Here is a 27938-nt window from a genome sequence, read left to right as displayed (position 1 = left end):
CCAGCCCCAGAGCTGAGGTACAAAGGAGAGAGAATGGAATTGTTACAACTTTGAAGCTTGGAGGAAGGGCTCCGTGGAACTGGGACCCAGACCCCTGAGGAGGGGGTGCTACTCACCTCATGCTGGTGTTGCTGATAGGGGTGGGATGAGTCTGGCTCTGTGAATCCTGGCAAACGACAAACCGGATTCGGCTGCAGACAACGAAAGGCGCTGCTGGGGCGGCGGTGAAGAAATGTTCTGGGGGAATGCTGACAGCAGCAGGAAGCTGACAGGAGGGAACAAGGAAGAACAGAAAGGAGTTTAAGTCGCTACGTCCTCCTCCCGCCTCGCAGTCTCCCTCTATCGCCCCCTATAGCCGGAGTCTAGCAGGAAGCCAGGGGCCAAGCTGAAATGAGAACGCTCGCTTCCCACCCCCACCCATCAAAAGGCAGAGTATAGAAGAGTGAGTTTCAAGCTCAATAACTTAATAACATGCGGAAAAATAGAGAATAGTTTAATAAATCCCAGTTCCTCTGTCACTCAGCTGTAAGAGTTACTACTACTTTGGCTTTCTTTTTTTTTTTAAGATTTTATTTATTTATTTGAGAGAGAGAGACAGTGAGAGAGCATGACAGAGAAGGTCAGAGGGAGAACGAGACTCCCCATGGAGCTGAGAGCCCAATGCGGGACTCAGTCCTGGCTCTCCGGGATCATGAACTGAGCCGAAGGCAGTTGCTTAACCAACTGAGCCACCCAGGCGCCCTACTTTGGCTTTCTTGCTTCATTTATTTCCCTCCGTAGTTACCCCCGCCCCCTCCTGGGACTTACTTTAAAGGAAATGACATAATTTCACCCATAAATACTTAAGTGTCTAACAGGATACAGACTTTATGAACACAGTACCATTATCACACCTAATAAAATTAACATTGATTCCTTAATATATTCGAATACCTAGTCTGGGTTCAAGTTTTCCTGGTTGTCTCAAAAACGGCTTTTTACAGGTGGTTTGTCTGAATCAAGACCCAAACAATGGCCAAGTATTGTTTTTGTTAGCATAGCTCTTAATTCTCTCTTCATCTAGAATCCTTTCTTCCCCTTTCCCCATTCCTGTATACCATTTTTATTCACCAGAGGAACAATATCATTTGCCCTGTAGAATGTCCCAGATTCTCAGTTTGTCTGGTTGAATCCTGTTGGTATGATTTAACATGCTCCTTTGTCCCCTTTACTTTCTGGAAGCCCACAGTTACATCTGCAGCCATGGCTAGATTCAGGTTCAATTTTTTTGGCAAGGGTATTTCATAGTGAGCCGTGTACATCTATTACCCTTCATTGGAAGGCACTATGGTCATTTTTTTAAATTGAGGTAAAATTATTAAACTGAGCTGTACTTTACCAACAATAAAACGCACAAAAACTAAGTAAACAGCTTGAGGAATATTTTTATAGTATGCATCCACATAACCACCACTCAGATCAACATATTGAAGCCTTTCCATAACCTGAGCTATTCCTTCATAAATGGTGATTTTCCTTACAGAGCTTGAATTCTTTTTTTCTTTAATTCTTTTTTTAACTTTAACTTTTTTTTTAACTTCTTAAACTTTCTCATCAATTCCGAATGCTCTGAAATACAGGCAGGCAGAATAGGTGTTTAATTTTTTTTTTCCTTTCTCAATTTTATGATTAATAAGTTAGTGTCCTAGCAGCCTCCAAAAAGTGACCAGTGAGGTGGTTTTTTTTTTTTTTTTTAAGATTTTCTTTATTTTTTGAGAAAGAGAGAGAGCACAAGGCGGGAGAGGGGCAGAGGATGAGGGAGAAATAGACTCCTCCCAGAGCAGGGAGCCTGAGCCAGGACTCTGGGATCACGACTGAATCACCCAGGCCGTTCAAGGTTTTATTTTTTAGTATCAGGGTGAACTCATGTAGTTCTAAAATATTTGATGTATAAATACATACACTACTTTGTAGTCATTATGCTTTTTCATGCTTAAAGTGTTCTATCTCGGGCCAGTGAGAACCCCTTAAAAAGTTGGTTCCTTAATCCTTTAATACAACCCTTGTAGTCCTTAATTTCTAGTTAAGATATTCTAGGTTCATCTTTTATATATTTCCAGCCTCAGAACTGAAATTAGCTCTTCCCTAAGAAGCTCTGTGTTTTTTGTTTGTTTGTTTGTTTTAAATTATATTTAGTCACCATAATCTGGACGCTGGGTATTTACTGCTATTATGTTGTCATTTCTTTTAGGCCTTTTCAGTACACCGAGCTAGGAAAGACATATTTCTTAGAAAAAGAAAAATAAACTATACATTCATACTGCTATTTCCAATCCAAATGAAAGATTAAAGGATTTTTACTTAATTTCTTTAATTCTGTGTTTGTATCTCTTTTCTCCCATGTGTAAAATCTTGGTTCTTAATGACATTAACATAATGACTTATTCGCTTGATTCTACCGTATAGAGGAGCGTCAGAGTAACAATATCAATGTTATTGTTGACAATTAGACCACTGAATGCCATTTCAGATTTATTTGCAGTTCTTATTGTCCTTAGAAGCTAGGTCACTAGGGATGTACTGTAAAAATACTGTGTTTGCAATCCCCGTGGAATAATTATTCTCTGTGTAGTTTTGCCACCAACTTGATATATGCTTGGGTTCATTTGCTTCAGTTTATCTTCAATTTGTAAGAATGATACTCAGTTTTTAAATTATTTTAAACAATTTTATGGTTATTTTAAACAATTTTATAGTTGCTGCCTGGCAAATAAAATCGAACTTAAAATAACAAGTATTTATTATCTCACAGATTCTGAGTGTCAGAAATCTGGAATGGCGTTAGCTGGGTGGTTCTAGTTCAGGGTTTCTCATGAAATACAGTCAAGATGTCAGCTAGGGCTGCAGTCATCTCGGGGTTTAACTGGGACTGGACATCTGCTTCCAAGATGGTTCACCCACGTGACTGTTGGCAGAGCTCAGATCCTCACCATGTGGGACTGCTCAACCAGGCAACTGGCTTCCCCCAGAACAAGTGATCCAAGAGAAAAAGAATAAAACAGAAGCCACATTGTCCTTTAGAGTCTAATCTTGGAAGTTACATACTATCACTTCTGCCAAATTCTACTGGTCACACAGACCAACCCTGCTGCAATGGCAAGGGAACTTCACAAGAATGTAAATACTAGGAGGTGGGAATCTTTGGGGGCCATCTTTTACTCAAAACAAAATTATAAAACAAGATCTATTCAGAGAGGTCTAGCTGCCATCTTTGTGCTTTCTACATTTGCTGCCTTCTCCTTTAGGAAACCACCTTCATTTGTCCTTGCTTTATCTTTCCATTGTTTTTCTTTTCAAAACTATGAAAAAATACATACCTATATTTATAGTCCCAAAATATATTCCCTACACTACAACTTTTCTGCAACTTGCTTTCTTTCGGTCAACACCATATTGTACAGATCACCTAAAAGGAACACACAGAGATCTTCCTCACTCCATTTTACAGATTCATTAAACTTCATTATATAGACATACGATAGTTTAAATAATATTTTTAATGGCTTCATTAATTATTAATTCTCCAATTTTTGGATGTCTACATTGTTTATCATCTTCATCATTATAAATAGCACTGCAACAAATATCTTTGTGTATACGGGTTTCTCTTGACGTAGGATTTTTTTTAAAGATTTATTTGTTTGTTTAGTTGAGAGGGAGAGAGAGCACAAGCAGGTGGAGTAGCAGGTAGAGGGAGAAGCAGGCTCCCTGCCGAGCAAAAAGCCAGATGCAGAGCTCGATCCCAAGACCCTGGGATCATGACCTGAGCCAAAGGCAGTCACCTAACCAACTGAGCTACCCAGGTGCCATTGATGTAGGATTTGTTTTTGAAGACTTATTTCTTTATTGTTTTTTAGAGAGAGGGGGGATGGGAGGGGCAGAGGGAGAATGAGACAGAGTCCCAAGCACAGAGACAGAGTCCCAAGCACGGAGCCCGATGCGGGGCTGGATCCCATGACCCGGAGATCATGACCTGAGCCAAAACCCAGAGTCAAGCTCAACAGACTGCACCACCCAGGTGCCCCTGGGTGTAGGATTATTATCTCAGACTACTAGACTCACATATTTATTAAGTCAAAATTATGAATAATTTTTATGCGCTGTTTATGTACTGCTAAATTGGTTCACAAAAGAGCTACACTGCATGATATTTCTACTTAGTAAGTATAGAGTTTTCTCTGTATTCTTATCAGAACTGGGTAGTCTAATTCTTTTTCATCTTTACTATTTTGACAGATGTACTTAAGTATATTCTTGTAGTGGCCATGTATTTTCACATAATGCTTACTAAGTTAGCTTATGTCATTACTCTGTATTTCAAAGACAACTCTTACTAATTTAGAAGTGATAGTAAATATCATTTTTGACTATTTAAATTTATTTTTCTGAATCTTTAACCTGAAGTGCATGTGGACTTATAGGATATTTTTCTGAGCTACTAAATATTTATTACTTACATACAAGAACTATAATGTATGCAAAAATTATAAAGTGCAATAATGATTACACAAGTCATAAAAAAATGCAATAAAAATTATCCCAGAAATTTTTAGTACAATATATTCATATATTTAGAGATAATAAAATATTCAAGTCATTTTGTTGGATCTGTAGCACTCTGGTTTTATTTTTGCTATAAAAATAGCTGTTAACCCTTTTTCACTAAGAAAATATCTACTGGAGTAAGAGATCTATTATTCATGAACTATATATTCAGTAAATGTTTTTAAAACAGCCATGCCATGTTTCTCATTAAGATAGCTATGGCATATGTTTCTAAATTCATATGTCATCATTCTTCATTGGATTAATTAGCAAAATGATTTTTTTCTCCTTTTACCTTTCTGAGTGATATTTTAAAAATACTTTTGGCATTTATACAGAGTACAATTTATAGGTCATAAAAATATTCATGTTACAAAGTACTCATGCGTAGCTCTTCTGCTGCTGCTGTGAATACTAATTATGAATATATATTTAGGTATTCCTAACACGTAGCCATTTTCCTGAAATGTACCCAGACTCAGCAGCAGAGCCCTGGGGCGGGTGGTCCCTAACACCAAGACCACCTGCAAATTATCACTCTCATTGCTATCAATATATAATTCTAACAAACTAGGTTGAAATCCTTCCTCAGCAGCATTAAATGGAAACACTGTTAATCAGTATATTCATGCCTTGACCAGCAAAAAGCTCAGGCATTCTGGAATCAACCCCCACAGCACAAGAGCCAAACACTGATTACATCTCAATACTTTCCAAAAAAACCCAAGAGGCCCAAAGGACAGTTTTTGGACCACAATGCAAAAATTAGCAAATATGGACAATAAAAATCAATAGAAAATGCAAACTAAAATGAGGTACTTTTTAAAAATATAAAACTGATGCAAATTAACGAGAATGTTAATATCCAGTGTCAGTAAGGATAGGCCTCTTCCTTCACTGCTGACGGAAGACAAAATCATAAAGGTACAATGAATGGCCTTCTAAAAGACTTGGAGGCCTTTCAAAGGTACACCTTGGTAATCTGCATCAAGATTCTTTAAAAGCACATTCCCTCCTCTGAACAGTTACGTATGTTGCATTTCATTCCGGAGTGATAATTGAGGATATGGGCAGAGAAAAATTACAAGGATGTTTATTGCAGCACAGTGAATAATAGCAAAAAGCTGAAAACAACCAAACGTGTAGCAAAACAGAGACTTTCAGTAAGTTATATCCATATGCAGTTATTCCAGATAACTCTGTAGAGTTCTGTTTGTGGCAGGCTTTGTTAAGTGCCTGACTAAAATCCTTTCCCTTTTTTCTTGATGCTAACAGAACCCGGAGACTGTTCAGAGCAGCAATGTCCAGGGATCCAAGCACAAACTCGTGACAATCCTGTTCCCACTTTCCCAACTTCCCCTGCACCTAGAGATGTACTTGTGATCCAGCTCTGGCTAATTAATTTGCAGGGAAAGTCTTCTGGGGACTTCTGAGAACGTTTTTGCTTTCCAGATAAAAAGGACAGATGCTGTTGATGGCAACGATTATCTACAGGAGACCTTCTGTTAAGCAAGACAGACTCCTGTTTATTAAGGAAGGTTTGTCCGGGCTTTCTGCTAGTTAGAGTCAGAACTGTCCCTAACTATGGTGGATTCTGTGATGTGCTGCTCTGATACTCCTTCAGGACGGGACCGGCTATGGGGAATACTACCGGTTGGCCGCCTTCATCTGGCAGCCATCTCCAGGAATTGTATTCCGTTGAAGTCAGCTGCCTTAGCCACTGTCCAAACAGCCTCGCTGGAGGCAGCCACATCTAACAACATGGGAGTATAAAAGGCAACCCTCTTCAATTTGGGACTTTCGAGGCCCTCTCAACTATGAAGTTGGAGCCCTTGTTGCCTCTGTACCCTTCCTCTTCCCTCTGATCCCGCTTCGCTCCCTTCCCCCATACATGTTGATCCCAAAAGCCTTACCTAATAAACTTCCTGTACCCAAATCTCTATCTGAGTCCGTTTCCTGGGAAACCCCACCCACAACACTACTGATACATTTATTCACATGAAAGTATGTTGAAAATATATTGCTAAATATCATGAAGCCAGTACCCATGATGTCAGCCTGTTTTCTTACTACACAAATTATATACCTGCAGAGAAAAAAAGGTCTGGAAAACTTTTTAGGACATAATGTAAGAGAACTGTCTTTATGATCTTGTGATAGTGGTAAATTCTTAAGTAAGATGAAAAAAAGTACAAACTGTAAAGAAAAGCTTACACATTTGAATACACTTAAACTAAGACCTAATGTTAATCAAAAGACATACAGGAAAAAGTGAAACCATAAGCCACAAATAAGGAGACAATTCTTTTTTCCTTCAAATTTTTATTTGAATTCTTGTTAGTGAGGCACCTGGGTGGCTCAGCCAGTTAAGTGTCTGCCTTTGGCTCAGGTCATGATCTCAGGGTCCTGGGACTGAGCCCTGCATCAGGCTCCCTGCTCAGTGTGGAGTCTGCTTCTCCCTCTCCCTGCTCAAGCTCTCTTTTTCTCTCTCGCAAATAAATAAATAAAATCTTTTAAAAAGGAACTCAAAAGCAGCCACAGACAAGATGTAAGCAGACGAGTGTGAAGATGTTCCAATAAAACCTTAAAAAATAAATAAATAAAAATAAATAAATAAATTCTAGTTAGTTAACATAGAGATGATATTTTTATATTTTCAACATGATAGCTGACAAAGGATTGTATCCAGAATACACAAAGAATCAATTAGAAAAAGTCAAATCCAATAAAAAAGAAGGCAAAGAGTGAGGGGAAGAAAAAAGGACATATAACACTTCTTTCACTCATGAAAGTTTCCTCATGTTCTTTCTCTGTCATTACCCAACCCTATCTGCCAGAGGCAACCACTGCTCTTACTTTTTCCACTGTAGATTAGTTCTGTTCATTCTAGAATATCACACAGTTTAATTTTTTTTTAAGAGAGGGAGGTGAGAGGAGGGGCAGAGAGAGAGGGAGAAAGAGAATCTTTATTTATTTATTTATTTATTTGTCAGAGAGAGAGAGAGAGAGCACAAGCAGGGGGAGCAGCAGGCGGGGAACTCAAGTCTCCTTGAAAAAAAAAAGAATGCCTGTTCCAACCATCTTCATGTTCATTCCCTGCTAGAAGGTCAAACCACCTCACCTGACAATGGCAAGGTCTCCAGTATCTTGTAGGTCTTCTTTAGCATGGGAAAGTTCTTTTGAAACCCTTCCCTTTCCTTACCTCCCCCACCTTCCAAGGGTGTATCAGTTCCCCCCACAACACTGATGCCACTCTTTCTGTGCACGGATCCTGTCCCGGTGCTTTAATAAAACCACCATTTTGCACTAAAAAAAAAAAAAAAAAAAAGGCAGGCAGAGGGAGAAGCAGACTCCCTGCTGAGCAGGGATTCCCTATGCAGGACTGGATCCCAGGATCATGACCTCAGTTGAAGGTAGACCCTTAACCTACTGAGCCACCCAGGCATCCCCAGAGAGAGAATCTTAATCAGGCTCTACACACAGCACAGAGCCCAATGGTCAGCTCCATCTCACAACGCTGAAATCGTGACCTGAGCTGAAATCAAGAGTTAGATGCTTAACTGAGCCACCCAGGCGCCCCTTAAGTTGTTTTTTGTTTGTTTGTTTGTTTGTTTGTTTTTAGGATATCATACAAATAAAATCATACAGTATGTACTCTTGTGTTAGGCTTCTTTCAGCTTTACGTTTTTGAGATTCTTCATGCTGTTGCATGTATCAGTAGCTCATTCCTTCTGAGTAATATTTCATTGCATGAATATGCAAGATTTTGTTTATCCATTCCCCTATTGATGGGACACCTGGGATCATCAATTGTCCTATTGATATTTCCTCATTCTGGCTATTATAAATAAAGCTGTTATGAAGAGTCATGTAGAAGTCTTTGTGTAAATATGTTTCATTTCTTTGAGGTAAATAGGAATGGAATTGATGGGTTACTGGGCAGTAAATGTGTAGTTTTATAAGAAATTGCCACATCTTTTTTGAAAATTGTTATACAGTTTTACATTCTCACTGACAAGGTTTAAGAATTCTGGTTAGTTACCCCAAAGATACAGATGTAGTGAAAAGAAAGGCCATATGTACCCCAATGTTCATAGCAGCAATGGCCACAGTCACCAAACTGTGGAAAGAGCTCAGATGCCCTTCAACAGATGAATGGATAAAGAAGATGTGGTCCATATATACAATGGAATATTACTCAGCCACCAGAAAGGATGATTACCCAACTTTTCCATCAACATGGATGGGACTGGAGGAGATTATGCTGAGTGAAATAAGTCAAGCAGAGAGAGTCAATTATCATATGGTCTCACTTACTCGTGGAGCATAAGGAATAACATGGAGGACATTAGGAAAAGGAAAGGAAAAGTGAATTGGGGTAAATCAGACAGGGACATGAAGCATGAGAGACTGTGGACTCAGAAACAAACTGAGGGTTTTGGAGAGGAACAGGTGGTGGGAGGATGGGTGGGCCTGGTGGTGGCATGTATTGCATGGAGCACTGGGTATGGTGCATAAACAATGAATCTTGGAACACTGCATCAAAAACTAATGATGTATTTTATGGTGACTAACATAACACAATAAAAAAATAAAAATAAATTAAAAAAAAAAGAATTCCAGTTAGTTATTCTACATCTTCACCAACCTACAGGATGTTGGTCATTTAAATTTAGCCATTCTTTTTTTAAGATTAAAGTTAAGTTTTTTTTTTTTTTAAGCTTTTATTTCTTTGAGAGAGAAAGTAAGTGAGAGAGAGAGAGCGAGAGAGCACCAACAGAGGCAGCAGGAAAAGCAGATTCCCCTGCTGAGCAGGGAGCCCAACGCAGGGCTGGATCCCAGGGCCCTGGGATCACGACCTGAGCAGAAGGCAGAAGGTTAACCAACTGAGCCACCCAGGTGCTCTAATTTTATTTTATTTTTAAAGTAAGCTCTACACCCAATGTGGGGCTCAAACTCACAACTCCAAGATCAAGAGTCCCATTCTCCACCAAATGAGCCAGCCAGGCGCCCTGAATTTAGACATTCTAAAAGATGTATAGTGCTATTGATGAGGAGAACAAAGGCAAGAGAAATGTAGCAAAAATTAAATCTTACAACTTGCAGCCCACTGATAAATCCTTGAGAAGTGCAGAGTGTGACATTTCTCAGGGAACTCATGACTGCTTTAATGTTGATGTTTTATTAGAGACTAAAAGCAATGTTATCTTAACAATTGTTAGCCCTCCAAGGTCTTGGAGACCTTGCTTTTAACATGTGCAAATTCCTTAGAGATTTATATTATCCCTAAGCCCCACTAACTAAAAAGCATATCATCAGTCATTCCTCACAATCCCAGTGCAGCTCTTTCTGCCCAAGGGTCCTGTCCCTGCCCGTGCTATAATAAAGCCCATCCTATAATAAAGGCACCTTTTTGCACAGAAAACGTCTCAAGAATTCGTCCTTGTCCGTTTGCTTGGCGGCCCCTCTTCAGTATTTCATTGTGGATTTAATTTTTATTTCTCTGATGACTAATGATCTTGATCACTTTTTCATGTGATAATTGGCTATTTATTTTCTTTTGAGAAACACCTTTTCAAGCCGTTGCCTGTTTTAAGTTGGGTTCTTTGTCTTTTTACTACTGAGTTATAGAGTTATTTATATTTCTTCCATAGCAGTCCTTTGTCAGATATATGTTTCCTGAATATTTTTTCTCCTAGTATATAGATTGTCTTTGTATATTCTTAGTGGTGTCTTGATGAGCAGAGTTTCTAATTTTGATGAAATCTAAGTGATCAATATTTTCTTTTATGACACTGCTTTCTGTGACCTGCTAAGCAAACTTTACCTATCTCAAATCATGAAAATATTCTTCTAAAGGTTCCTTTAAAAATATACAGTTTAGGGGCGCCTGGGTGGTTCAGATGGTTAGGCATCTGCCTTCGGCTCAGGTCATGATCTCTGATCTCCAAGTCTTAGGTTGGAGCCCCACAATGTGCTCCCGGCTGGCTTGGGGAGTCTGCTTTTCCCTCTCCCTCTGCCTCTCCCCCTGCTTGTGTGCTCTCTCTGTCTCTCTCTCTCAAATGAATAAATAAAATCTTAAAAAAAAATATATATATATATATATGTTAACCACTTAGGTTCAGGTGTATGATCTATCTCAGATTAATTTTTTATGGCGTGAGGTAGAAGTTAACATTTGTATTTTTACATACGGATAGACAGTTACTATGCATCATCTACTGCATAAACTTCTTTTTCCTTATTGGATTGCTTTGGGGCTTCTGTAAAAAATCAAATGACTATATACGTATGGGTCTATTTCTAGCTCTCTCACACCATCGATTTACATACCATACTCTCTTGATTAGTGTGGCTTTACAATTAACCTTGAAGCCAGGTAGTGCAAGTTCTTAAACTTTGTTCTTTTTAAAATACTTTGGGTAGTCTAGGTCTTTATATTTTCATAACTTTAATTTTTTTTGTTTTGACAGAGAGAGAGATCACAAGTAGGCAGAGAGGCAGGCAGAGAGAGAGAGGGAAGCAGGCTCCCTGCTGAGCAGAGAGCCAGATGCGGGGCTCGATCCCAGGACCCTGGGATCATGACCTGAGCTGAAGGCAGAGGCTTTAACCCACTGAGCCACCCAGGCGCCCCTCCATAACTTTAGAACTAGATATTCAATATCTACAAAAATAACTGCTAGTATTTAGATAAAGATTGCATTGAATCTATAGATCTGTGTAGGTAGAATTGACAGATTAACAATATTGAGTCTTCCAATCCAGGGATATGCTCTATTTCCCCCCTCTATTTAGTTTTTCTTTCAAGTTTTTGGAGCACCCAGCTGGCTCAGTCAGTAGAGCATGCAACTCTTGATCTTGGGGTGGTGAATTCAAGTCCCAAGTTGAGCATATAGCTTACTTAAGATAAAAAAAAAATTGTTTTCTAGTGCAGTGGTCTTGCATATGTTAAATTTATTCCCAAGTATTTTCTGTTTTCTGATGCTATTTTACATGAACTTCATATAAAATCTTATTTTGTAATCACTTGCTAATAACATATAAAAATATAATTGAGTTTCAAAAATTAACTTTGTATTCTGTGACATTGAAAAGTTAGGTTGTAGTCGTGTATCTTCTTTAAGGTTTTCTAAGTAAATAATTGTGTCATCTACAAAGAAAATAGTTTTACTGTTTTCTTTCTGGTCTGTAGGCCTTTAATTTTTCTTGCCTTGGCTACACTGAGTCAGGTTTCTAGTACACTGTTAAATAGCAGTGGAGAGAATGGCATTTTTACCTGTTTCTGCTTTTAAGGAGAAAACATTCATTATTTCACCATTAAGTATAATGTTAGCTGTAGGATTTTTTGGTAGGTGCTCTTTACGATTTTGGAGGAAGAAAAAAATTCATTTGAAGACATAGTAATGAAACTATCCAAAATTAAACACATAGAGAACAAAGGACTTTTGAAAAAGTAAAAGAGCACCAGTGAGCTATTTGACAACTTCAAGTGGTCTAGTATATGGTAATTAGAGCCCCTGAAAGGGGAGGCGGGAGGACAAAAAAATATGAAGAAATAATGGACAGAACATTCTAAACTTCATGACAATTATAAACCTACAGGTCCTAGAAACTCAACAAATATAAGTAACAAACATAAAAACACTAGAATTCTATACCTGGGAAAATACCTTTCGTAAGGTAAAGCAATATGAAGTCATTTTCAAACATACAAAAGTTGAAAGAATTCATCACTAGCACACGTGCTGTACAAGAAATGTTAAAGGAGATCCTTCAGGCAGAAGAAAAGTGATACCAGATGGAAGTCTGGATCTACACAAAGAAATGAAGAGCACCAGAAAAGGTTAACTACATGAATAAATATGTAAAATGTTTTAATGATGTAAATCTCATTAAAAGATAATTGACTGGTTAAGCAAAAATAAGCACAATGTATTACGAAGTTCATAACCTATGTAAAAGTTAAGGACATGGCAACAATAGCATAAGGACCAAGAGGAGAGAAATGGAAGTATACTATTGTAAGGCCCTTATACTATAAATGAAGCAGGTATAATATCACTTAAAAGTAAACTGGTGAGTTAAATACGTGCACTATAAACCCTAAGACAATCATTAAAATTTAAAAACAATCTATAGTTATTTTCTATTGCTGCATAATAAGTTACCACAAATTTGACAGCATAGAACAACACCCACTTATTAGCACATAGTCTATAAATCAGAAGTCAGGCACAGCATAGCTAGGTTCTCTGTTCAGGGTGTCACAAGTTGAAATCAAGTTGTTGGCAACACAAAATTCTTGTGTGGTAGTTCTGGGGAAATATCCACTTCCAAGTTAATTCTTGTTGACAGACTTCAGCTCCTTGTGCTTGTTGAACTGAGGTCTACATTTCCTAGCTAACTGACCACTGGGGGCTACTCTCCATTCCTAGAGGCCACTTATGTTCCCTGACACATGGCTTCCTCCATCTTTAAGGCAGCAACAACACAATCAATCCTTCCTGTGCTTTGAATCTTTGACTGTCTCTTCTGCTATTAACCAACAAAGGTGATGAAATGGAATCATACAAAATGTTCAATATGAACAACAACAAAAAAAGGAGAAAAATGGGAAAAAAGAAACAAAGAGCAGATGGGTCAGATAGAAACAAATAAGATGATGGACTCAAACCTAGCCATTTAAAAATTACATTACATGTAAATGACTTAAACACCTTAAGAGACAACTATATGTTTCATTTTTTCCTTCCCTACCCCCCACAACACCTCACTCTGTCTCTCAAAGGGAGGCAAACCATAAGAGACTCTTAATATCACAAAACAAACTCAGGGTTGCTGGGGGGTGGGGGTTAGGGAGAGGGTGGTTGGGTTATGGACATTGGGGAGGGTATGTGCTATGATGAGTGCTGTGAAATGTGTAAGCCTGATGATTCACAGACCTGTACCCCTGAGGCAAATAATACATTATATGTTAATAAAAATAATTAAAAACAAACAAATAAACAAAGGAACAGCAGGAAACAAGTGCTATACTAAAACATAAAACTTTTTCCTTTCAAAATATTTTATTATCGGGCACCTGGGTGGCTCAGTGGGTTAAGCTGCTGCCTTCGGCTCAGGTCATGATCTCAGGGTCCTGGGATCGAGTCCCACATCGGGCTCTCTGCTCATCAGGGAGCCTGCTTCCTTCTCTCTCTCTGCCTGCCTCTCTGTCTACTTGTGATCTCTGTCTGTCAAATAAATAAATAAAATCTTTAAAAAAAAAAAGAAAGAAAATATTTTATTATTGATAAAACACATGGAGGTGATGATACACCAGTACAACATAAACTTACTAATTATAAAAATGTATTTTTGGTCTCATAATTTTATATAAATAATACTTAACTAATGTGGAAAAAAAGAAACAACTATATGCTGCCTATAAGAAATTCAAGTACTCAGGGGGCGCCTGGGTGGCTCAGTGGGTTAAAGCCTCTGCCTTCGGCACAGTTCATGATCTCAGGGTCCTGGGATCGAGCCCCACATCGGGCTCTCTGCTCGGCAGGGAGCCTACTTCCTCCTCTCTCTCCGCCTGCCTCTCTGCCTACTTGTGATCTCTATCTGTCAAATAAATAAATAAAATCTTAAAAAAAAAAATTCAAGTACTCAGGAAGGTCTTGCCTCAGTAATGGGGAATAATTATCCCTAAACTGATCATTACTCCAGACCCACCTAACAAATCATGAGAGCAAGACCCAAAAGGATTAAACTATTTATAAGTAGCTGAGCTGCATCCCAGAACAAAGCTTAAGAATATTTATGGGAACACAGAAATATCCAGCAACCAACAAAGTAAAATTCACAATGTCTGGCATCCAATCAAAGATTACCAGGCATATGAAGAGGCAGGAAAATGACCTCTGGTGGGGCAAAGATGTCTTAGATATAACACTAAAAGTATAATCCTTCCCCAAATGATAAATTGGACTTCATGAAAATTAAAAACCTTGGTCCTTTTAAAGACATTAGAGAAAAAAAAAAAAAGACATTAGAGAATGTCAGGGCACCTGGCTGGCTCAGTTGGAGGAGTGTGCAACTCTCGATCTCAGAGTTATGGGTTCAAGCCCCATGTTGGGTGTAGAGATTGCTTAAATAAATAAAACAAAGAAACAAAAAAGACATGAGACTGACAAAACAAGCCATAGACTCAGAAAAAAATTTATAAAACATACACATTTAGGGGTACCTGGCCGGCTCAGCTGGTAGAGCATGTGACTCTTGATCTTGGGGTTGTGGGTTTGAGACCCACATTTGCTTTAAAAATTTAATTTAAAAAAATACATGGGGTGCCTGGGTGGCTCAGTTTATTAAGCATCTGATTCTTGGTTTCAGCTCAGGTAATGATCTCATGGGTTGTGAGATCAAGCCCTGCACTGGGCTCTATGGTCAATGTGGAGTCTACTTGAGGTTCTCTCTTTCTCTTCCTCTGCCTCTCTCCCCACTTGCATGCACACTCTCTCTCCCTCTAAAATAAATAAATAAATAATCCTTAAAGACATTTAAAAATACACATTTAAATTTTTTAAATTGTGGCAAAATTCATGTAACATAAAGTGTACCATCTAAACCACTTTAAACTTTTTAGTTATATTTCCTTAACTTTTTACATCCTAACCATTTTTAAATGTGTAGTTTATTTATTTTAATTTTTTTAGATTTGATTTGTACAGTGTACAGTTTAATAGTGTTAAGTACATTTATAGTTGTACAACCAACCTCTGGAATTCTTTTCATCTTGCAAAACTGAAACTGTACTCACTAAAAAATTCATTCTCCCCTCCCCATAACCCCTATCAATCACCATTCTACCTTCTGTCTCTGTGAATTTAATCACTCTAGGTACTTCATACAAGTGGAATCATACAGTATATGTCTTTTTGTGACTAGCATATTTCACTCAGCATAATGTCCTCAAGATTCATCCATGTTGTAGCACATGTCAATATTTCCCTCTTTTTGTGGCTGAATAATATTCCATTGTATGGATATACCACATTTTGTGCATCATGTATCCATCAAAAGAGATGCGTTGCTTCCATCTTTTGGTGATTGTGAATACTACTATGAATATGGCTTTATAAATATCTCTTTGAGTTTCTACTTTCAGTTTTTTTTTTTTGAGTCCACACCCAGAAGTAGAATTACTGGGTCATATGATAATTCTATTTTTAATTACAAAGCATATATTTTAAAAGAGATTTGGATCTAAGATATATAAAAAACTCTCAAAACTCAATAATAAGAGAAAAAACAACCTAATAAAACTTGGGAAAATTATTTGAACAGATACTTCACCAAAAAAGATGTGTGGACGGCAAAAAAAAAAAAAAGAAAGAAAAAGAAAAAGCACTTGAAAGTATGCTCAATATCATTACTATCATTAGGGAGATGCAAATTGAAACCATGAGATACCATTATATGGCTATTAGAAATGGAAAAATTAAAAAGACTGACTATACCAAGTATTGGCAAGGATGCAGAGGAATGGAACTCTCATACACTGCTGGTGGAAATGTGAAATGGTACAAGCACTTTGTAGAATATTGGGTGGTTTCATAAAAGTTAAATGTACATCAACCTTATGATCCAGCTACTCTATTCCTATGTGTTTACGCAAGAGAAAAGATAGTGTATATCCACACAAACACCTATAAAGAATGTTCATAACAGCTTTGTTATAGCCAAAAATTGGAAACAACTTAGATGTTCTTCAACATGTGAATAGATAAAAAATTGTGGTATATCCATACAAGGGAATACAACTCAAAACAAAGGGGATAAATTATTGATACATGCAGCAACATGGGTAAATGGTAAACCAATCATGCTGTGTGAAAGAAGTCAGACAATAATGAGTATATACTGTACGATTCCATTTATATAAAATTCTAAAATATATAAAATAACCTATAATGACTGAATGGAGATCAGCAGTTGCCTGGGGCTGGGGTGGTATGGGAAGGGGGCTGGAGGAATTACAAAGGGGCACCAGGAAAATTTGAACATGATAGATATGTTCACCATACTGATTGTGGTAATGATTTCATGGAGAAGATATATATATATATATAAAAAATATAACTATATATTATACTTATATGACTATATATTACATGTAAAACTACGTATATTTTTCAAATTGTACATTTTAAATATATGCAGATTTTTGTATATCAATTATACTTCAATAAAAACATGCAAAGAAATACCCAGACTTGGATGGGTCCTGGGTGGCTCAGATGGTTAAGCATCCAACTCTTGATTTCAGTTCAGGTCATGGACTCAGGGTTGTGGGATCAAGCCCCTTGTGGGGCTCTACACTCAGGGGAGTCTGCTGAGGATTCTTTCTCTCCTTCTCTCTCTCTGTCCACCGCCCCACTCAATCTCTCTCTCTCTCCATCTCTCTCTCAAAATAAATAAATAAATTCTTAAAAAGAAAAGAAACCCCCAGACTTGGGTTCTTCACCTTCTCCTACCCCAAAACAGTGGATCTGTGTTGTCTTACATCATCTTGACAGCAAGCAGACAGAAAAATTTTGGCAGGGTTATCTTTTCAAGAATTTTAAAAATCTAGTAATTCATTTTCTAAGACTGTTCCCCGTTCATACCTGGATTTTCCTACAATAAAAGAAGCCCACCAAACCCAAATATAGAGCAGTGGAGCAATAATTTCCTGGTTGTGGCTAAACATCAAAAAAGGAAACTTTGGGGGGCACCTGGTTGGCTCAGCTCAAGTCATGATCTCATGGTCCCCACATTCAGCAGGGAATCTGCTTATCCCTCTCCCTATGGCCCTCCCTCTGCTCTCTCTCTCTCTCTCTCTCAAGTGAATAAATAAATAAATATTAAAAATCTTCCAAAAAAAAAAAAGAGGGAAACCTCAGGACTTGCACTTTCAGGAAGATGGAGTAAATGTACTTATCCCTAGATTTCCATATGTAAAATAAGCATAAGAAGACTGAAAGGTGGAGAGAAAACATCAGATCAATTAGGGACCTCAGGACCAAGCAACAACATAGTGGTAAATTACCAGAGTTTCCCTTGTGTCTCACATCTCCCCGACCTCGTGCTGGAGAAGTCAGCAACCCAGAAACATCCACCGGCACAGACAACAACAATTAACAACCACAAGAAAACAGACCCAAGAAAAGCCTGCTCTTTCTAGCCAAAAGACCAGGAAAACAACAGCCTAGCAAGACAGAAAACTTTTCATCAATAATGGCTTTACTCTGGCCAAACACCACAGGAGAAAAATGTGGCCCCAGTCGGCCAGCAGAAGCCAAGTGGGAAACCCAGACTTCCACTCTTGCCAGATGATCAGGAGGTGCCCCAAATCGTCCCTTCCCCATCCAGGCTGAGTGGGAAGGAAGGCACTTCACATCCCTGCTAGACAGGAAACAGCCCTCCACCAGCGCGTGCTGGTGGAAAACAACATGGGAACCTGCACTTCCACTCCTCCCCACCAGGCAGGAGCAGAGCAATATGCCCCTCCTCTTCCTTTCTGGGGTGGTGTGGGAGCAGACATAGTGGAGAACCAGGCTTTTCACCACCGCTCAGTGCTTATGGAGCTATCTTCTCACTCCCCACACCACAGCAAAGGCAGCAATGAAGCACTTCCCAGCCAGGGTAGTTCCAGTGGTGGCCTCCCAGGCAGCCTGAACTCCCGCTCCTATCCGACAGTCATAAGGAACAAAACCCCCAAGCAGCAGTCATCAAAGGTTGAGATTACGCAAACTTTCACCCCTATTAGGCAGCAGTGAGAAGACAGTGTACTCACTTAGTGATGGTCTGCTAAATCACAAGATTTCATTAACATTTGGAATCTTATAACATCATGCCCCAAACGTCCTGGTTTTAATCACAAAGGAGTCGTCAAATCAAGAGCCAGGGAGATCTGGGTTTGGAAAAGACAATTAACCAAGGTGACAGAAGTGGTAGAATGAGCTGACAAGGACTTAAAGCAGCCGTCATAAAAATGCTTCAGTGGATAATTGCAAACATGCCTGAAAGAAATGAAAAAAAAAAAAATCTCAGCAAAGAAATCCAAAATATACAGAAGAATTAAATGGAAATTTTACAACTAGAAATTGCAATAAGGGAAATTAAAAAAAAAAAACCTCAATGCATAGACTCAAAAGCAGAATATGGAAGACAGAGGAAAGAATAAGAGAATTTGACACTAGCATAGAGAATCCCCAATCTGAACTACACACAGAAAACAGACTGAAAAATAAAATGAACAAAACTTGAAGGACATGTAAGACTCTAACATAAAATGAATATTTGGATCACAGAGAGGAGTAAGAAGGTGGAGTTGAAATAGTGGCTAAAAATTTCCAAAATTTGGCAAAAGATATAAACGTACAGATTCTAGAATCTGAGCAAACCCCTAGATAGGATAAATTTAAAGAAATCCGTGCCAAGATATATCATAATCAGACTTCTAAACACTAGAACAAAGAAAAAAAATCTTGAGAAAAGCCAGAGAAATGATACTACCTGTAGGGGAAAAACAATTAGAATAGTAGCAGATTTGGGGGGCCGGGGTGCCTGGGTGGCTCAGTTGGTTGAATGTCTGCCTTCATCTCAGGTCATGATCCCAGGGTCCTGAGATCAAGTCTCGCATGCACAGGGGAGTCTGCTCCTTCCTCCTGCTTGTGCTCTCTCTCAAATAAATAAATAAAATCTTCCAAAAAAAAAAAGCAGATTTTTTTCTCATCAGAAACTGGGGAGGCCAGAAAAAAATGGCACAACATTTTTCAAGTGCTGAAAGAAAAGAGCTTTCAATGCAGAATTGTATAGCTAGCAAAAATATCCTTCAGGAATGAAGGGGAAATCAAGACATTTTCTGATGACAAAAACTAAGAGAATTTGTTGCCAGCAGGCCTACCCTTCTGAATGGTTAAAGGAAGTTCTCTAAATATAAAGAAAACTATAAAAGGAGAAATCTTGACCCATCAGAGAGAAAAAAAAAAATGGCAGAGCAAATACATGTTTGATGGTTGAAACAGAATCATAACACTGGCTAATGTAGTTCTCCAAGTAAAGGAAATATTTAAAACAATTATATTATATATGGGGGAGGGTGAAGAGTTGGAAAAAGAAGTATGGTTTCTTTCTTTTTTTTTTTTTGGAAGTAAGGTTTTTACACTTCACTGGAACTGGTAAAATGTTGACAATAGTAGACTGATAAGGTATGTATATATAATGTAATACTTAGAGCAACCACTAAAAAGATATATGAAGAGATACACTCAAGAACACTATACATAAATCTAAATGGGACTTTTTTTCTTAGTAGTCTCTATACCCAGTGTGAGGCTCAAACTCACAACCCTGAGATCAAGAGTCAGATGCTCTACCGACTGAGCCAGCAAGGTGTCCCTCAAGATGGGATCCTAAAAATGTTTAAACAATCCATAGGAAGGCAGGAAAAAAGGTTATTCTTATGGCAAATGAGAGGCTGATGGGGGTGTAGTGGGGGAACAGGAGTGGAGGCATCTCCATTGTTTGTCAGGGTTATTCCTAAGCTAACCTAGACCCTTCTGCCCAAGAAAGCATAGTTCATCCTACTGTTTTGGAGTGCACTGGGGGTGGGGCCAGGGGGAGAAATGGGCCAAACTCTGCCATGGAGCTTTGCTTTGGGAGTTATGGTGGGCTGGTGACTATTTCTATTGCTACTCAAGGAAGGCTGTTTTCCAGGCCAGCAGGCCGATCTGCCATGACAACAGGAAGGGGCTCCTTGCCAAGACTTGGGCTCAGCTAACCTTCTGCACCAGAGGGGCTCCCTCCTATGGCAGGATGGTACCTTTGTGTTCTGATTACAAAAGCCAACAGCACCTTGTGTGTGACCTATACTGCTGGGAAAACAGAATAAAGATGGTTTGAAAAGGGCGTGATGCAATTTTGGCAAGGGGGAGAAGCCAAGTCCATACATTTGGAGCTCTGCCCTAAGTGCTTAAGCTGTATTTGGGTTCCAAATCAGACAACCTTGGCAAACTCTCCATACCAGATATAAAGATCTATTTTAACAGTCATCTTTAGCTTTTGAACAATTAGGAAGAAAATGATACCAGAGTAGTTCAAGTTCCTTTTCATTTATTGGGGACAGGAGTTCTGTAGGGTTGTTGGTAGGTGGTGAGCATCAGAGTCTTGTAGTAGGTCACCTTCTAGGACTTACTGATGCTGTATTTATGGCCCTCCAACCTTGAGTTTCCCAGAAGAATGCCTCTGAAGACTTTCCACGATACTTGTTTATAAATTTTATACTTTTTTAAAAAAGAAAAAAAGGTGTCTGGGAGTTATTTGTGTCATTCATTATTCCAAATATCACTTTAATAATTTCAACATGAAAGCATCTTAATATTCTCAATAATGGCATTAGTAACTTTAAATATTAAAATCCATATTAGGAAGAAAGGATAAACTAGACAATCTGCTCTTATAGATACAATACCATACAGATGCTCAAGTTTAGGTGAGTTGTGGAAAATTGAGATCTTTGCAATATTAAATCTTCCAATCTAGGTTTTCTTGTATTTCTATCAATAATATATATATATATGTATATATAATATACATATACACATATATATGTTTTTAGAGAGGTACAGAGGGAGACAGAGAGAGAGAGAGAGAGAGAGAAAGAAGAGGGGCAGAGGGGCAGAGGGAGAAAGGGAGAGAGAGAATCCTAAGCAGCCCAGTGTGGAGCCCAGCTCAGGGCTTGATCTCACAACCCTGAGATCATGACCTGAGCTGAAATCAAGAGTAAAATGCTTAACCAACTAAGCTACCCAGGCGCCTCTCTAGATCAGTAAATATTAATAGTATTTTATAGCTTTCTTCGTGGAGTTCTGGTATAACTATGGTAGATTTTTTGTATGTATTTAGTGCTCTTTAATGCTAATATAAATGATTCCTCTTAAAGTTTCATTTTCTAATTTTTTTCCCAATTATTTCTTGATGGCATATAAAAATGCGATTGATTTTGTTTTGACATTTTGTGCTGCACTTTGCTGACCTTCCACATACACAACTTTGCACATACAAAATCATGATGCTAACAAGTGGTGACAGTTTTATTTCTTTTTTGCTAGACATGATGTATTCTCATTTATTCTTTCTTGCCCTATTGTACTGGCTATACTACAATGGAGGTTAAACAGTGAGAGTGGACAGCCTCATCTTGTTTCCATTTCCCAGCCTTAAATATTTTATCATTGTGTATGATGGCTGCTGAAAGGTTTTAGTATGTGTCACTCTAAGGAAGCCTATATCTACTTTTTTTTTTTTTAAGGAAAACCTTTTTTTTTTTTTTAAGATTTTATTGATTTATTTGACAGAGAGGAGAGAGAGAGAAGCAGAGGGAGAGGGAGAAGCACGCACCCTGCTAAACAGGCAACCTGATGTGGGACTCGATCCCAGGACCCCTGAATCATGACCTGAGCCAAAGGCAGACACCTAACCGGCTGAGTCACCCAGGCGCCCCTCCTTTTTTAAAGTAGGCTCCACACCCACCATAGAGCCCAACAAGGGTCTTGAACTCAAGTGCCTGAGATCAAGACCCAAGCTAAGATCAAGAGTTGGATGCTTAATCAACTAAGCCACCCAGGGGCCCCAAGGATGCCCATTTCTATTTGGAGTTTTCTAAGAATTTGTATTATGAATGGATGTTATATTAAATGCTTTTAATGCATCTTGAGATACTTATAATTCTGCTCCTTGTTTTATTAATATGGTGACTAGCTTTTATTTTCAAACTGCATACCAATCCTGCATTTCTGAAATAAACATATCCCTTTTCATAAAAATAAAAAGGCAGTCTTTGCCAGTTCTACCCAGACTGCGTCATGATGACTCACAGTGGCAGCCCTCTAGAGCTTTGAATGTTTTTGATGTTTTTTTGTTGGAATTTTCTGGCAAATGCATTCTCTAAGAGGTAATAACCTAAATGGGAAAAATCTTTAAAAAGATTTACTGGTCGTTTCTTGTGTGAGTGAGTTTGTATGTGTGCATGTGTGTGTATGTGCTTGCTTTAAAACTAGATTCATAATTATCCATCCTGTTCTTATTAATGTAGGTATTATCTATTCCGGTTATGCGTTGCTGTATAACGAACCACCCCAAATTTAGTGGTATAAAACAACTGGTATTCTATTACAATTGTATTAGGGAGTCAAGAAGGACACAGTGAGGTTGGCTTGTTTCTGCTATATCATGCCTGGGGCTTTAGCTGCGGGACTGAGATGTCTGGGTATGACTTGAACAGCTGGAGAAAAGAATCACCTGGAGGCTTTTCATTTATATGTCTGGTACCTGGGATAGGATATTTCAAAGTCTAGGCTCAGCTTGGATTATCTACCAGAGTGTCTGCCTTGGGTTCTCCTTTGTAGTTTGGGTTACCCTAGTATAGTAGTTTCAGTAGTTTCAATGGACTTCTTATGTGGCAGCTCAGGGCTCAGAAAGAGTATATTCTAATTAGCAAGGTGGAACTGCATGGCATTTTTTGGCTTAGTCGAGGGGTCAGCACATTTTTTTCTATAAAGGGTCAGATAGTAAACACGTTAGGTCTCAAGACCATACAATGTCTCCTTTAACTACTCAACTACTTCTGCTATTGTAGAGTTTGTTGATGATGGACACTGAAATTCAAATTCCAGGTAATGTTCACGGGTTTCTTTTGAGTTTTTTCAATGATTAAAGACAAATAAAAAAGACATTCTTAGCTCACTGACCATACAGAAATAGACTGTGGGCCAGATCTGGCCCATGGGAGTGTAGTTTGCCAACCTCTGATATAAAACATTTCTATCCCTTCAAAAAGTTTCCTTGTTCATCTTTTTAGCCAATGCCTACCTTCACCCCTGGCCCCATGGTTTTCTGGGGCCTGCTTTTTCTTACTATGGATTAGTTTTGCTCATTCTAGAATTTTGCATGAATGAAATAATCTAGTATGTCTGGCTTTTATTACTCACGATAATGTTTCTAACATTCATCTATGTTGTGTGTATAGTTGGTTCATTTTTATTGCTGAGTAGTATAAGTTCATATGGGTATACCATAATTTGTATATCCATTTTTCTATTGATACCTTTAGTGTTGTTCTAATTTTTGGCTACTACAAAGAAAGTTGGTATTCACATTTGTGCATAAGTCTTTGTTTTCACTTCTTTGGGGTAAAAACTTAAGAGTGGAATTGCTGGGTTGTATGGTAAGTGTATGTTTAACTTTGAATCTTTATTTTCATTTTTCCATGAACTAATGATGTTGAACATGTGATTTTTCATGTATTTATAGGCCACTTGCTTATCTTTTCTGAAGTATCTGCTCAAATATTTTGCCTATATTTTAGGGGATTGTTTACCTGATTCTCTTAAGAGTTTGTACACAGGGGCGCCTGGGTGGCTCAGTCGTTAGGCATCTGCCTTTGGCTCAGGTCATGATCCCAAGGTCCTGGGACTGACCCCCACACTGAGCTCCTGCTGTGGGGGGCAGCCTGCTTCTCCTTCTCCCACTTCCCCTGCTTGTGTTCCCTCTCTTGCTGTCTCTCTCGTTCTGTCAAATAAATAAATAAAACCTTTAAAAAAATAAAGTTTGAAAAAAAATAAAATAAAATAAAAATAAAAAAATAAAGTTTGTATACAAATCTTTTGTCAGATATATGTAATGAGAATAGTTGTTCTCAGTCTTTGGCATGTTTTTTCACTTTCTAATTAGTGATTTTCAATGGACAGTAGTTTTTAATTTTGATTAGGTGCAATTTATTAATTTTTCTTGTATAGTTCACATTTCTTGTACCCTAAGAAATCTCTCCTTAGTTCAAGATCATATAAATTTTCTATGTTTCCTTATAAAAATTTTATATTTTAGGTTTTACATTTAGGTCTATGACCTCTTTTGAGCTAATTTTTTTTTGTATATGGTGAAAACTTAGGTAGAGCTGCATTTTTTCCCATATGAATATCTAAGTGATTACTAAGTACTGAAATCAGGTAACGTAAATCCTCCAACATTATTCTTTTTTTTTTTTTCAAAATTATTTAGGCTATTCTAGTTCCTTTGCATTTCCATGTAAAATTTAGAAACAGTTTGTCACTTTCTTTAAAAAAAGAGAGAGAGAGAGAGAGAGAAACTGGTGGGATTTTTATTTGATGGAATTTGCATTGAATTTGTAGATTAATCTGGGGAGACTTGATACTTTAACATATTGAACATTCCAGTCCATGAACATGGTATCTCTCTCCATTTATTTAGGTCTTCAATTTGTCTATGTAATATTTTGGTTTTTGTTGTATTGAGGTGATCATATGATTTTTTTTTTAGTTTGTTAATATAGCCAATTTTATTGATTGATTTTCAAATGCCAAACCAATCTATAATCCTTAGATGAATAACGGTTGGTCACATGTCACATGTATCATCCTTTTTATATATTGCTGGATTTGCATTATTAATATTTTATTAAGGATTTTTGTGTCTATGTTTATGAAGAATACGAGTTTGTAGTTTTATTTTCTTGTAATGTCTTTACCAGGTCTGATCATCAGGCTAATGCTCTCCTCATAAATTGAGTTAGGAAGTGTTCTTTTCTATGTTTTGAAAGATTTAGTAGAATTGGATTGTATCTTCCTTATGTGTTTGGTAGTATTCAGTGAAGCCATCTGGACACACAGTTTTCTTTTTCGAATGGTTATTATTTGTGGATTCAATTTTTGTAATTGATATAGGGCTTTTCTTCTTTTCTATTTCTTGTTGAGCCCATTCTGATAATTTTTGTCTTTCAAGGAATTTGTCCATTTCATCTAGTTCTTGAACTTGTTGATATGAAGTTATTTTATAATATTATATATATTTATACATATATTATTATATTATATATAATGTATATATTCTCTATGATCTATAATGATTCACCTTCTATTCCTGTTGATACTGAGGATTTGTATCTTCTTTCTTCTTCTTGATCAATCTAGCTAGAGGTTTATCAATTTTATTGACATTTTCAAAGAATCGGCTTTTGGTTTCATGGATTTTTCTTTACTGCTTGCTCATTTTCTGTTTTATTGATTTCTGTTCCTATCTTTACTTTCTCTTCCTTTTGATTACTTTGCCCCTAATATGTTCTTCTTTGAGCTTCTTATGGTGGAAGCTTAGCTCACTGGTTGTAGATATCTTTTCTAATGTAAGTATTTAAAATTATATTATTTCTGTGGCACTTGGGTGGCTCAGTCTGCTAAGCACCTGCCTTCAACTCAGGTCACGAGCCCAGGGTCCTGGGATCGAGTCCCACATCAGGCTCCCTGCTCAGCAGGGAGCCTGCTTCTCCCTCTCCCTCTGCTACTCGCCCTGCTTATGCTCTCTCATTCTCTCTCTCTCTCTCTGTTAAATAAATAAATAAAATCTATTTTTAAAAAGATATAAAATATCCTTGTGATTTCTTCTTTGACTCCTGTGTTATTCAGAAATGTGTTGTTTAATTTCCAACTATTTAGGCACTTTTCAAGTATCTTTCTCAGATTGGTTTGTAATTTAGTTCTATTGTGGGTAAGGAGAATGTTCTGTATGATATAATCCTCTTAAATTTATTAAGACTTGTTTTATAACATAGCATGGTCTATTTTGCTAAATGTTCCATGTGCACTTGAAAAAAAATGTGTATTCTGTAGCTGTATGGAGTATTTTTAAATGTCAGTTAGGTCAAGTTGAACGATTGTGTTGTGTTCTTTACTCCCATTGATTTTCTGTCTGCTTTTCTTTCAATTACTATGGGGAATATGTTGAAATCTCCAATTATAATTTTGGCTTTATCTACTTCTTTCACTTTTCTTGGTTCTTGCTTTTAATTTCTTTAAAGCCTGTCTGATAATTTCTGCTGTTTTTTAAATAAAGTTTTTATTTATTTATTTGACACAGAGAGACACAGCAAGAGAGGGAATACAAGCAGGGTGAGTGGGAGAGGGAGAAGCCAGCTCCCCACTAAGCAGGAGCCCGATGTGGGGCTGGATTCCAGGACCCTGGGATCATGACCTGAGCCAAAGGCAGATGCTTAACAACTGAGCCACCCAGGCACCCCTCTGCTGTTTTTTAATTAAGGTATAATTGACATGCAATATCCTATTAATTTTAGGTGTACATCATTGTGATTTAATATTTTTTACATTACAAAATGATCCCCACAGTAAGTCTAGTTACAATCTGTCATCATACAAAGTTATTACAATAGTATTGACTACCTTCTGTATGTTGTACATTATACCCCCATGACTTCTTTATCTTGTAACTGGAAGATTATACTTCTTAATCCTCTTTACCTATTTTGCCTATCCCCCCAACCTCTCCCCACTTTGTTTCCTGTATCTGTGAGTCTGTTTTTGTTTTGCTTGTCTTGTTTTTTAGATTCTACATATAACTGAAATCATATGGTATTTGTGTTTCTCTGTCTGACCTATTTCACTTAACATAATACTCTCTAGGTCCATCCATGTTGTCACAAATGGCAAGATCTTCTTTTTTATGGCTCAGTAATACTCCATTGTGTGTGTGTGTGTGTGTGTGTGTGTGTGTGTGTGTGTACACCACATCTTTGTTCATTAATCTATTCGTGGTTACTTAGTTTGCTTCTATATCTTGGCTATTGTAAATGCTGCAATGAACACAGGAGACAAGGTATCTCTTCAGACTGGTGGGTTTTTTTGTTTTTGTTTTCAGATAAATACCCATTGTGGAATTGCTAGGTCATATGGTAGCTCTATTTTTAATTTTTTGAGGAACCTCTACAGTTTCCCACAGTGGCTGCACCAATTTACATTCCTACCAACAGTGTATAAGGGTTCTCCTTTTTCCACATCCCCAACAACAGTTGTTAGTTTTTGTCTTTTTGACAATAGCCAGACTGACAGGTGTGTGTAGATACTGCATTTGGTTTTGATTTACATTTTCCTGATGATTAGTGATGTTGAGAGCATCTTTTTGTGTGCCTGTTGTCCATCTGTATGTCTTCTTTGGAAAAAATGTCTATTTAAGTCCTGTGCCCATTTTTTAATCAAGTTAGTTGTGTTTTTTATATTAAGTTGTATAAATTCTTTATATAATTTGGATATTAACCCATTATTGGATGTATGTTGCAAATACGTTCCCCCATTGAGTAGGTTCCCTCTTTGTTTCAGTGATGGTTTTCTTCACTGTGCAAAAAAGGTTTTTAGTTTGAGGTTAATTTCTGCCTTTTTTTTTTTAAAGTAGGCTCCATGCCCAGTGTGGAGCCCAACTCGGGTCTCAAACTCACAACCTTGAGATTGACACCCGAGCTGAGA

The 27938-nt window shown here is 37.7% G+C and overlaps 1 protein-coding gene across 1 annotated transcript in view; it reads right to left on the bottom strand.

The window, feature by feature from the left end:
• The window catches only part of MED14OS (MED14 opposite strand), a 352748-nt gene that overhangs the window by 65145 nt on the left and 259665 nt on the right, over positions 1–27938 (bottom strand). The window contains exon 5 of the mRNA XM_032842506.1: positions 117–265. The gene's annotated coding sequence lies outside the window, so the exon portion shown is untranslated. The remainder of the gene's footprint in view (positions 1–116; positions 266–27938) is intronic.

The sequence above is a fragment of the Lontra canadensis genome, unplaced genomic scaffold (assembly GCF_010015895.1).
Source record: "Lontra canadensis isolate GAN:19392208 unplaced genomic scaffold, GSC_riverotter_1.0 scaffold131, whole genome shotgun sequence".
Classification (NCBI taxonomy): domain Eukaryota; kingdom Metazoa; phylum Chordata; class Mammalia; order Carnivora; family Mustelidae; genus Lontra; species Lontra canadensis.
Note: the sequence above shows the minus strand (reverse complement) of the source record. Positions and strands in the feature narration are given on the sequence as shown.